The sequence below is a fragment of the Azolla caroliniana genome, unplaced genomic scaffold (genome assembly GCF_043228905.1).
Source record: "Azolla caroliniana isolate FFs.n. ecotype wild unplaced genomic scaffold, voAzoCaro1.0.p SCAF_1, whole genome shotgun sequence".
NCBI lineage: Eukaryota > Viridiplantae > Streptophyta > Polypodiopsida > Salviniales > Salviniaceae > Azolla > Azolla caroliniana.
Window position 1 is genome coordinate 12,128,558 of NW_028230436.1, and position 12,523 is coordinate 12,141,080.

The following is a 12,523-nucleotide window of genomic DNA, read 5'->3' on the forward strand; positions in this document are numbered from 1 at the left end:
AATAGATATAATAAAAGAAAAATTACCAGGTCTACAAGGTGGCTCGAGTCAAAGGCAAACGAGATCTGCTACATATAATCTAGAGTCAAACCATTTGGTTTATGACGAAGATAATGCACTGATTGGTACATCCGAGGATGATGAGGAGGAATCGTCATTGTATATTAGTTATAGTAGTGATTCTCCGTAAAGGAGTGATCATGAATGTATATTTGGCTATTAAGTGTAACTACATTCCGCTTGTAACAAATCGAATAATATAAAAGCATGTGTTTTGAATTCTTATGATTTCTAAAAAATCGTTTCTTATAAAATAACATTGGTTGTAAAGTTTGTGATATAAATTGAGAATGTATCTTTTTGAAATTCATCTTTTTTTAGTTACTTCTAAATCACGAAAATAGTGGATTTTTAACCTTTTTCATAGCATGTTTGAACATGTATGATAGTGGTATCAATGTGTTTTGTAAAATCATTGAAAAAGCCCTAAAATTTCCCTTATCCTTCCATTTATGCGCGATCCTTCCACTTGTGAACGCGAACGTGTTTATCTTCTTCGAAGGTCAAATATGACCTATGAGACCAAAAATATTACATTTCACGTGATACATGTGAAAGTGAGTAATGACTCTCGATGTTCAAGAACTTTACCGATAACTTTGGCATTGCAATTGAGAAATAATAACCTGCAATTGACTTTGGATATCCAAAAGCTCCTCATCTAACGGTGCATGTATTAATAATGCATTAGATCTAGAGAGAACTTGTGAGAATTGTCGAAGAAGACATCTTCTTCGTTGAGCATTAGTTACTCCATACATACGATGAATGATCTTAATGTTTCATAACGTGATATCCCATGCTTTAACTCCTTTAAGATTCACTTCTTGTGAAAAATTTACCAAAATTTGCTCCATGAGAGAATCAAAGTGAGGTTGAAGCAAAAGAGAAGAGTTAAAGCGTAATGGAGGCTTTCCAAGTAAGGATTTATACATGTCAATTGTATGACCACAAACCTCCAAACAAATAGGAAAGTGATCTAAAGTTCCTACATCTTGTAGAACTGTCATACGAAGTGATGTTGATAAAAAAGAATCATCATGCATCACATACATTCTATCTAACGGACTCCATGTTTGTCTATGTTGAGCAGATTGGAAAGTAAAACCTAGATCATTCCCATGCAACCATGTCCAAACATCCAATTTCAGAATCTCCATAGTCAATGAATCCCAAGCAAGTTGCTCAGTATTATCCATGATTGAATGTTCAAAAATAGATTGAGATGCATCAACACACATGTTAAAAACACCCATAAGTAATCATGGATGACCCACGCATAGGGTTTGAAGGAGTCAGCCCCATAATGCAATACGTTGAGTGGCTTGGTTAGGGGCATAAATCCCAACCGCCCACACAACCCTCGCCAAAAAATGTGATTTCTAGAACCAAAAACCGACCCTAAAGATCATTATGCACCACTTGAGGATAATATTTATCCCGCGCGATTAATACCACACTTGAATAATGATTATTAAGATGTCCTGCATAGAATGATAAATATCCATGCAAATGAATTGTGGATCCTGCTAACTCATGACACTTATGCTCAACTGCACATAATACATCCCTTTCTTTACTTAACAATGTTTCCCATAATATATAGTACTTCTTATGAGGAGAACATGCCCCTCTCACATTCCATGTTACCACTTTCATTCAATCAACAATGTTATGGGTGCACTTGCTCCTTTAGAGCAACCAATGTCATGAAACTAGTCAAAGCATGTTCTAATGTTGCATATGGATTCTCATGCACCACAACCTTAGGGTTGTCTATCAAAATCTTTTGTTTAGGTCCTCCCGCTTGACGAAAACCTCGAGAATTCAATGAATTTACAACCCGTCCCAATGAAACAAATTGTATGTGAAGGGGTAATCCCTTATCCCTAAATTGTTGTTGCCAAGGAACTTTTCAAGGACCCTCCCTAGTTCGTGAATTACCTTGCCAAGTAGTCTCATGATGTTCCTTCATCCATAACAACCACAATATCTAACACACCAACATCTCTCCCAAATCCTTCCTTACCATTCTCTTCATTAGAAACCTCTATAGTTGAAGGACAATGACGAAGACATTCCACCAGGAGAAAAGTAAAAGAAGAAAAAAGCGGGCCACCAAAACACAGTCTGAAACAAACGCTCATAACTCTTTCGTTTGTAATCCAAATATCATGTGTAAATATGGGTTGGAAAGTGTGAAGAGAGCTATCTTTAGCTTTTTACATCTCTAAATTTGGAGCTTTGGTGAGGGAGATATGACGATTAGAAGGTTGTTATGTCATAGCTAAAAATAGGAGATAAAAAACTTCTAAAAAAAGCGTGAAAAAGAACGCAAGGGGAAGTTATCTAGTAGAGGAGACCTTTATATAAAGCAAGAAGAGTAAGGTGGTGGGGGCTTAGTCTACTTCTTGTGGTGTTTTCTTGTCCATTCATGTAGTGTGGTTGAGTTGTTATCAATATATCTTTGTAGATTTGGATTTATGTATCTTCTTTCTCTCTTCCTTCCATCATGATCATTCATTATCAATAGATCTTTATAAAGATAAAGAAGGATCCAAAACAACAAAGATCTATTGATAATGAATGATCATGATGGAAGGAAGAGAGAAAGAAGATACATAAATCCAAATCTACAAAGATATATTGAAAACAACTCAACTACACTACATGAATGGGCAAGAAAACACCACAAGAAGTAGACTAAGAACAAAACCCACAACCTTACTCTCCTCCCCTTATTACAAAGGTATCATGTCTTCTATTCTTTTTCACGTTTTTTTTAGAAGTTTTTTATCTCCTACTTTTAGCTATGACACAAAGACCTTCTAATCGTCATATCTCCCTCACCAGAGCTCCAAATTTAGAGATGTAAAACGCTCAAGATAGCTCTCTTCACGAGCTTTCCAACCCATATTTACACGTGCTATTTGGATTACAAACGAAAGAGTTATGGCCCACTCTTTTTTTCTTTTACTTTTCTCCATGTTTCTTGCTTTTAGTTTGACTTATCCTCAATATCGTAGTTCGTGTTCTTGCCCTCCGGATGTGAATGCTCCATACCGTATATTCTTGTAGTGTTCAATAGCTTGAATTCTAAAAACACTTTCACAATACTATGATCTAAGATATTCTTTCGGAGAGTTACGGTTGAAGCTTTACCATTGGGGGATGCATTTAAATAATAGAAACATTGTTAGAGGAATGTGTTTCTTTGTTTAGTGAAATTGGAACATAGTAAGCATCATTTTCTTTCGTGGCTAATGACTAGAATGGTTTGGAGGTGTATCAATTTAGTGTGGATGTCTTTAACTAGGGGTAAGACTATCTTCCTTCAATTGGGTTTTCACACATATGGAGCACAGTGAACCGATGCCTCATTTCTAGATTATTTTTGAGCTCTTACGATATTAGGGCCTATGGTTCAATTAGAAGATGGCGGAATGTCGTCACTTTTGATTTGCAAGTTGGGTGTGAGAAAATATGTTGTAAAATTAAAAGGTATGTATATGGCATTAACAGTGCTAGAGAAGTCACAACATCTCAACTATGAAGAGAGAGAACTCTGAAAGGTCACATATCATCATATTCGGCATTTAAATCCCTAGAAGGGTAAGTTCGTCACGGTGGTGTTTTTTCTTTTGTAATGAAAGCCATGGCTAAATACCTTGTGCGCATTTTCTAGAAACATCCGAACCTTCTTCTTCTTCTTCTTCTTCCTCACACACATATATAGAGCCGCCATCGCCCTTCAGCCGTTCAACCAATACGAACTCCCGATCTCTTCAAATTTTCAAGCTCATTCTAATTCTTCACTGTAGGACACCAATCACGCTCCCCTTTCTTCCCTTTCTCATTTCTATCCTGCATCCTCCCATCGCTCACTGATGACACTTTCCCTCTTCAGACTCGACGGCAATCGCAGAGCATCACAGGATCCCCTCGACGCCTTCTTCTCTAACTCCCTCTTATTCCCTTCCTTCCCTGTATCTTCTTCTTAGATGCTCTCCTCTTTTCCCGATCATCTAGGCTTTGCACGCAATGTGGTAGCAGTAGCCAACAAGCAGGTGGATTGGAAGTAGACCGAAGATTCCCATGTGTTCAAGGCTAACTTACCTGGTAAAGATCTCTATCTTCCTAATCACGCAGGATGCAACATTCTTATCAACGCTTAATTCTGGTGGACTTGATTTGCTTCTTGTCTGTATTGGTGATATGGCATTTGATTCCCTTGGCGTTTTCAAAACTCGTGATTTAGGTCTGAGCAAGTAGGAAGTGAAAGTTCAGGCAGAGGAAGGGCGCGTGTTGCAGATCAGTGGGGAGCGGAAGAAAGAGGAGACGACATCTACGGATAGGTGGCACAGGGTGGAACGTTCCCAAGGGAGTTTCCTTTGATGCAGATTGGTGTTGAAAGATGTGTGACACGTTCCGGAGGTCAAATTGAATATGATATCAGTCGGTCGACTAGATGATGAAGGTTGCATGGGTAGCTTCCGGAATGGCACTCTAAAATTCTGCACAGGAAACCTGATCGTGGTCCGAGCCTAGAAGACAAACACATTACACTTAATGCATGCTCGACTATTCCGGGAGGAAGTGAATGTGGCAGCTGGCACAGCCAGTGAGTTGTGGCACAAGAGGCTATGCCACATGAGTGAGACGGGGATGCAGAAGCTTGTCGAGGATAACATCATTCCGGAGGTGAAGAATGTGCAACTTGACAAGTGCATCGATTGTTTAACCGGCAAGCAAAACAAAACGTCTTTCCGATCCAGACCCCCAATGAGAAAGAAGGCATCGCTGGAACTCGTGTGTACGGATGTATGCTACGTGGACACTGAGTCACATGCTGTTTCAGGAGATATATATGCAACAACCAGAAGGATTCGTCGAAAAGGGGAAGGAGAACTTGGTATGTTGGTTGAGGAAGAGCCTTTATGGATTGAGGCGGCCTCCCCGGCAATGGTACCGGAAGTTCAAATCCTTGTTTGTGAAGAAGTTCGACGGAGGAGACTTTCTCGTCCTCCTATTGTATGTGGACAACATGCTGATAGTCGGACGAGACCATATGAAAATCTAAATGCTAAAAAAGGCCTTAAGCAAGTCTTTCTCAACGAAGGATATGGGTCCAACAAGACAGATCCTAGGAATGCACATTGTCCGGGACCGAACAAAGAAATTATTGTGGTTGTCACAGGAGAAGTACGTTGTCACGCAAATCCGCGGCTTGTGGGTCAGCTCGGGCGGGACCTCCGGGGTCTAGGACCAGGGAGCCTAAGGACGCGCAGTTACTAAGCTTGCAGTGGCCTATCTGGCCTGGTTACCAAAGGCCGGATACTAAGCTCATGGGTTTGCAGAACCGTATTTAATCCGGCACTGCTACCAGATTCTGGATGTTGCGCACACAGGCTCGCAAGATTGAGTAGGAAAGCACAGAATAGAGAAGGGAAGAACAATACCTTCCAGCACCCCAGAAAAGTTATGAATAATGAAGCAACTTAGAGAAAGACAAACAAACACCTCAGAGAAAGAGCACTCGGATGCAACAATGCTAAAATAATCGATTAAAACATAGAAGAATACAAGGATGGCCTCAAGCCGGAAAACAGAGCTTGGTGCGCACACACACACACAGGTGAGCCTCTGGTTGGGAGCACACAGGCTTCGTATGCGAGCAGAGGCCTCACGCCACCGATCTGAACAAGAAGAATAGAAACCCCTGTAGTGCTCGAGATCACAATTCGGTAGCACCTTACCCTCAAAACCACCTCCCCATCTAATAGACACCTTCCCTCTCTTTTATATCACCAAAGACAGGGAGGGTCGAGATTACATCAAGTTGTTAACACAACCTTACTGTTAGAGATTCCCCCAACGATTTTCTACCCTCAAATCTTATTATTCAGTGGGCCCTTGAGTACCTTTTAACTAAGTTGTCTTGTACTTTTAATACTTCGATATTTACATTTGTTTGATCATTAGACCAAGTTCATGTGCATATATGCACACCCTTGTTCATACACTTTCGATGGGCCCTTTCCCTTGTGGCTGGAATCCTCCACAACAATGTGACAAAGGTGCTCCAAAGATTCAACATGTAGAATGCGAAGCCGGTTGGCTCGACACTGCCGACTAACAGCAAGCTAATCGGAAGACAATGTCCGAAAATAAAGACGGAGAAGGCTGAGATGATCAAGGTTTCCTATGCCTCAGCAATCGGAAGCCTAATGTATGCAATGGTATGTACCAAGCCGGACGTCAGATACGCGGTTGGAGTCGTCAACTGATTCATGAGCAATCCGGGCAGAGAGCATTGGGTTGCAGTCAAGTGGATACTCCGGTACCTAAGAAGCACCTTGAGTGTGTGCCTCCGATTCAGTTCAAGTAACCCTTTTGTTAGAAGGTTTTCTGATTCAGACATGTCGGTTGATGTGGATACTAGCCGGTCCACATTCGGATATGTCATGACTTATGCATGGGGAGCCGTCTCATGGCTATCGAGGCTGCAAAAGGCCATGGCGTGGTCAACCATGGAAGTGGAGTATATGGTTGTAGTGGAAGTCGGCAAGGAAATAATTTGGATGAAGGAGTTCATTGGAGAGTTGGAAATTCGGCAAGGGGAATTCCGACTCTACTGTGACAACCAAAGTGCCATCCACCTTGTGAAGAATGCAGCCTCCCACTCGAGGACCAGGAATATACCGAGGAGATATCATTGGCTCCGAGAGAGGGTAGAAGAGACGGATTTTGCTCTGATGAAGATCCACACGGAGGAGAATGGATCAGGCATGCTAACAAAGGTGCTAACAGTAGAGAAGCTGGACGCATGCAGGAAACGAGTCAATTTGATGAAGGACCCCATTCTGGAGTGAAGGGGGAGTTTGTTAGGAAATAGATCCCTCCGCATGGGAAGTAAGCATGAACCAGATTGGAGTCTGGAGAAGAAACCGGATACGGAGCCGGACCGACCGGAAGGCATCCGGTAGAATCCAGAGAGGTATCAAGAAGTGAACATATTTGTAAATATGTTTTGGCACTCCTAAGACAAGTTATATTTGTAAATTTCCCATACAATGTATAAGTATAAATATACTTAGGTCTAATTTGTAATGTGTGATGACAGACTAAGTGTAGGAGTGAGCGAAGATAGTGTGACATTATCATAGTTGTTGTTGGTTGGTGCCTCTGTGTTGGGATTACGGTCCCTTCGGATGGGATGGTCGGATATCGGAGATGAATGCCGACAAGCCCGGTTTCGGTTTCGGATCCGGATGACGAAGACCCCGGCTTCGGTGCCGGATGACGAATGTACCCGGAGAGCAATCCGGATGCAGGGACATATCCGTGAATATGTTCGTTATGGGCCCCTGAGGCTATAGTTGTAAATAGCCCTAAAGTCATATATGTATAAATATGACTTAGGGCAAATAGTTTTGGTGTTGCTTCTCATTTTTCTGTTTTTCCACTTTAGAGGAGTGAAGAGAGAGCAGCCGTGAGAGAGAGAAAGAGAGAGAGCGCGAGAGAGAAAGAGGTAGACGCCTCTGTGTATTTCCGCCGCCTGTGGCGAGGACAGCGAGCTCAAGGTCGTCGCCTTGGAGCTCGTCATTGTATACTTCTCTGTATAGTGTTGTTTGGAGTCTTGTACTCCCGTGGTTTTTCCCCGTTTAGGGTTTTCCACGTTAATCCTTGTGTACTCGCGTTTCTTCGTTTTGTTTCTACGTGTGTTTCCTATTTTCTGCTCCATTGATCCGCGATTAATCGGTTGTGGCCGAGATAAGAAGGTGGAGAGAAGCGTCAATTCTCAACAAACTGGTATCAGAGCGACTGTTGCAGAAAATGGAAGGCGGCGGCAGCGGGCAGCCGATGATGATGGTGCTGAATGCACAGAATTACGCCGACTGGAAGATCAAGATGGAGGATCTTCTGATTGTTCGGGACCTGTACGAACCGATTGACAGGTCGGAAATACCGAAGGGGGTACTTGAGTCGGAGTGGAAGCTCCTGAACCGGAAAGCCGTAGCGACGATCCGACAATATGTCGACGTAAGCGTCCTGCAACATGTGGCGAACGACACCAACGCATACGAGATGTGGAAGAAGCTGTCTGGCCTCTATGAGAGGAAGAATGCGTTGAACCGGACCTCCCTGATGAGGAAGATAGTGAACCTCAAGTACCGGGACGGCGAGAGTATGGTAGAACACGTAAGCACGTTCATGGGATTCGTGAATCAGCTTGCGGCGATCAAGTTCCCGCTGGAGGATGCAATGCAAGCCATCATCCTGATGTGTACATTGCCGGACAGCTGGGAGAACTTGGTGGTGACTCTCAGCACCTCCTGCACCGAAGATAACTTGTCCCTACAAACGGTAAAGACAAGTATTCTGAATGAAGAAGCGCGTCGGAGAGATAAGGAACCGGCCTCCGACCCGAAGATGCTGCTTACCGAATCGGAACGGGGAAGACACTGGAACCGGAGTCCGCAAAGACGGGAGAAGTCGGGGACCCGGTCGCAGTCAAGAGGAAGGCCCACGTGCTTCCACTGTGGGAAGCCGGGGCACTTCCGGAAGAATTGTCGGCATTACCGAAAGGACAACGGAGCCGACGACACCGATTCGAAGAAGTCACCGGAGAGAAACGGTGCATATCGGGGAGCCACGGACCGGAGAGGTTCGGATCGGCGAGGGCAGGACCGGAAAGGAACGACGGCACTCGCGGCAAGTGAAGAAGAAATCATGCTCATTACCGAAGAGAGGGAGCTGAACCTTGCCGGCGTAGAGATGACCTGGGTGGTCGATTCCGGAGCGTCGTTCCACCTGACCCCGGAGAAGAAATACTTCTCATCCTACACAGCCGGTGAGCATGGCTGTGTTCGGATGGGAAATGAAGGTACGTGCCGGATTGCCGGCATAGGAGACGTGTGGTTGACAACCCCGACCGGATGCAAAATGCTGCTGAAGGATGTCCGACACGTTCCGGAGGTTCGACTGAACCTGATTTCGGCCGGGAGGCTAGACGATGAAGGCTACACAGGTAGCATCCGGAACGGTGTCATGAAGTTCAGCAAAGGGAGCTTGATAGTGGCTCGGGCCCGGAAGGTCAACACACTGTACCTGATGAATGCCTGGTTATGTCCGGAAGAGCTGAATGTGGCAGCCGACACTGCCGGTGAGCTGTGGCACAAAAGACTGTGCCACATGAGTGAGAAGGGGATGAAGAGGCTTGCAGAAGACAACCTTATTCCAGTGAAGCATGTGCACCTGGAGAAGTGCACCGACTGCCTGGCCGGTAAGCAAAACCGAACCTCCTTCCACTCAAGGCCACCGACGAGACGTAGCGCACCATTGGAGTTGGTGCACACTGATGTGTGTCAGGTAGAAACGAAGTCACATGGCGGAGCCCAGTACTTCGTGACATTCATTGATGATCACAGCCGGAAGCTGTGGACGGCACCGTTGAAGACAAAGGACCAAGTGTTGTCCGTCTTCAAAGAACTCCACGCGAGAGTGGAAAGGGAATCCGGCAAGAAGCTGAAAGCGATACGAGCGGATAACGGAGGGGAATACCGGGGGCAGTTCCAGGAGTACTGTCGCTCGAAGGGAATCCGACTCGAGTTTACTGTGCCGAAGACGCCGGAACTGAACGGGCTGGCCGAGAGGATGAACCGGACCATAATGGAGAGGGTCCGGAGTATGCTGGCGCATGCGAAATTACCCAAGGGGTTTCGGGCTGAGGCAATGTCGACGGCGACATATGTGATAAACAGATCACCCTCAGTTCCTTTGGACGGAGACACGCCGCAGAGAGTGTGGACCGGTAAGGAAGTGTCCTACCGGCATCTGAAGGTGTTCGGGTGTCTCGCATACGTGCATGTGGCAAAGGACCGGAGAGGAAAGCTAGATCCTAAGACCCGGCCATGCATATTCCTCGGTTACGGCGACGACGAGTTCGGCTACCGAGTATGGGACCCGGTCGACAAGAAGATATTCAGGAGTCGAGACATCATCTTCATGGAGGACAAGACACTCGCCGACTGGGAGTCGGAGAAGAAGATGAAGAGCTCCAAGTCGATCGGTGAGGATCAACTCTACGAGGAGCAGTCCCGACCGGCAAGGGACCGGTTAACACTCGAGGATCCGGCCGAAGACGGTGAAGAAACAGAACCGGCCGAAGAAGATGAAAACGATACCGGAACCGGCCCCGATCCCGAAATGGATTCGGATGAAGAAGAATCGGAAGAACCAGTTACCGAAGCTCCGGAACGGAGATATCCTCTAAGAGAGAGAAGGGCCCCCCGGAGATTTCCGGAACCAGAGCACGTGCTGCTAACCGACGAAGGGGAGCCGGAGAGCTTTGAAGAAGCAAAGCATGACACCCAGAGCCGCAGGTGGTTGAGTGCCATGCAGGACGAGATGGATTCCCTGCATGAGAACCACACATATGAACTTGTGGAGTTGCCGAAAGGAAAACGGGCACTCCGTAACAAGTGGGTGTTCAAGCTGAAACCGGGAGATGCCGGAAACCCCCCGAGATACAAAGCCAGGATCGTGGTGAAGGGGTTTCAGCAGAAGAAGGTCGTCGACTTCGACGAGATATTTGCCCCGGTAGTGAAGATGACCTCCATCCGGACGGTGCTGAGCATAGCGGCAAGCATGGACCTCGAGGTAGAACAGATGGACGTGAAGACGGCATTCCTTCACGGTGACCTCGAAGAAGAGATCTACATGCAGCAACCGGAAGGATTCGAGAAGAAAGGGAAGGAGCACCTGGTATGCCGGTTGAAGAAGAGCCTTTACGGACTGAAGCAGGCTCCCCGGCAATGGTACCGGAAGTTCGACTCCTTCATGACCGACGAAGGGTACCTCAAAACGCAGTCCGACCACTGCGTGTTTGTGAAGAAGTTCGAAGGAGGAGACTCCCTAATACTCCTCCTGTACGTGGACGACATGTTGATCGTCGGACGGGACCAGGTCAAGATACGGATGCTGAAGAAGGCTCTTCACCGAACCTTCTCAATGAAGGACCTGGGTCCGGCGAGGCAAATACTAGGGATGCACATCATCCGGGACCGGAGCAAGAAGCAGTTGTGGCTGTCACAAGAGAAGTACGTGACAAAGGTGCTTCAACGGTTCAACATGTCGGAAGCAAGACCGGTCGGATCAACCCTACCGGCAAACTGCAAGTTGTCCAGCAAGCAAAGTCCCAAGACAAAGGCTGAAAAGGAGGATATGATGAAAGTGCCGTATGCCTCAGCTGTCGGGAGCTTGATGTACGCCATGGTGTGTACGAGACCGAACATCGGATATGCAGTCGGAGTGGTGAGCCGGTACATGAGCAATCCCGGCAAAGAGCATTGGAACGCGGCCAAGTGGATACTCCGATACCTGAAGGGCACGGCAAACGTGTGCCTCCGATTCGGCTCCGGTAAGCCCGAACTCGACGGCTTCACCGATTCGGATATGTCGGCTGATGCAGATACCAGCCGGTCCACATCAGGGTATGTGATGACGTTTGCAGGGGGAGCTGTTTCGTGGCAGTCGAGGCTGCAGAAAACGGTTGCGTTGTCAACCACGGAGGCGGAGTACATGGCAGCTGTTGAAGCCGGCAAGGAAATAATATGGATGAAGGACTTCATTAGAGAGCTCGGTATCCGGCAAGAGGAGTACCGACTCTACTGCGACAGTCAGAGTGCCATCCACCTTGCGAAGAACGCAGCCTATCACTCCCGGACGAAGCACATCCAGCGAAGATATCACTGGATCCGGGAAAGGATAGAAGACAAGGAGTTCGTGCTGACGAAGATCCACACCGACGAGAACGGGTCGGATATGCTGACCAAGGTCCTCACACCCGACAAGCTGGAAGCATGCCGGAAGAGGGTCGGATTGGAGAGACATCCCATGCCGAAGTGAAGGGGGAGTTTGTTGGGATTACGGTCCCTTCGGATGGGATGGTCGGATATCGGAGATGAATGCCGACAAGCCCGGTTTCGGTTTCGGATCCGGATGACGAAGACCCCGGCTTCGGTGCCGGATGACGAATGTACCCGGAGAGCAATCCGGATGCAGGGACATATCCGTGAATATGTTCGTTATGGGCCCCTGAGGCTATAGTTGTAAATAGCCCTAAAGTCATATATGTATAAATATGACTTAGGGCAAATAGTTTTGGTGTTGCTTCTCATTTTTCTGTTTTTCCACTTTAGAGGAGTGAAGAGAGAGCAGCCGTGAGAGAGAGAAAGAGAGAGAGCGCGAGAGAGAAAGAGGTAGACGCCTCTGTGTATTTCCGCCGCCTGTGGCGAGGACAGCGAGCTCAAGGTCGTCGCCTTGGAGCTCGTCATTGTATACTTCTCTGTATAGTGTTGTTTGGAGTCTTGTACTCCCGTGGTTTTTCCCCGTTTAGGGTTTTCCACGTTAATCCTTGTGTACTCGCGTTTCTTCGTTTTGTTTCTACGTGTGTTTCCTA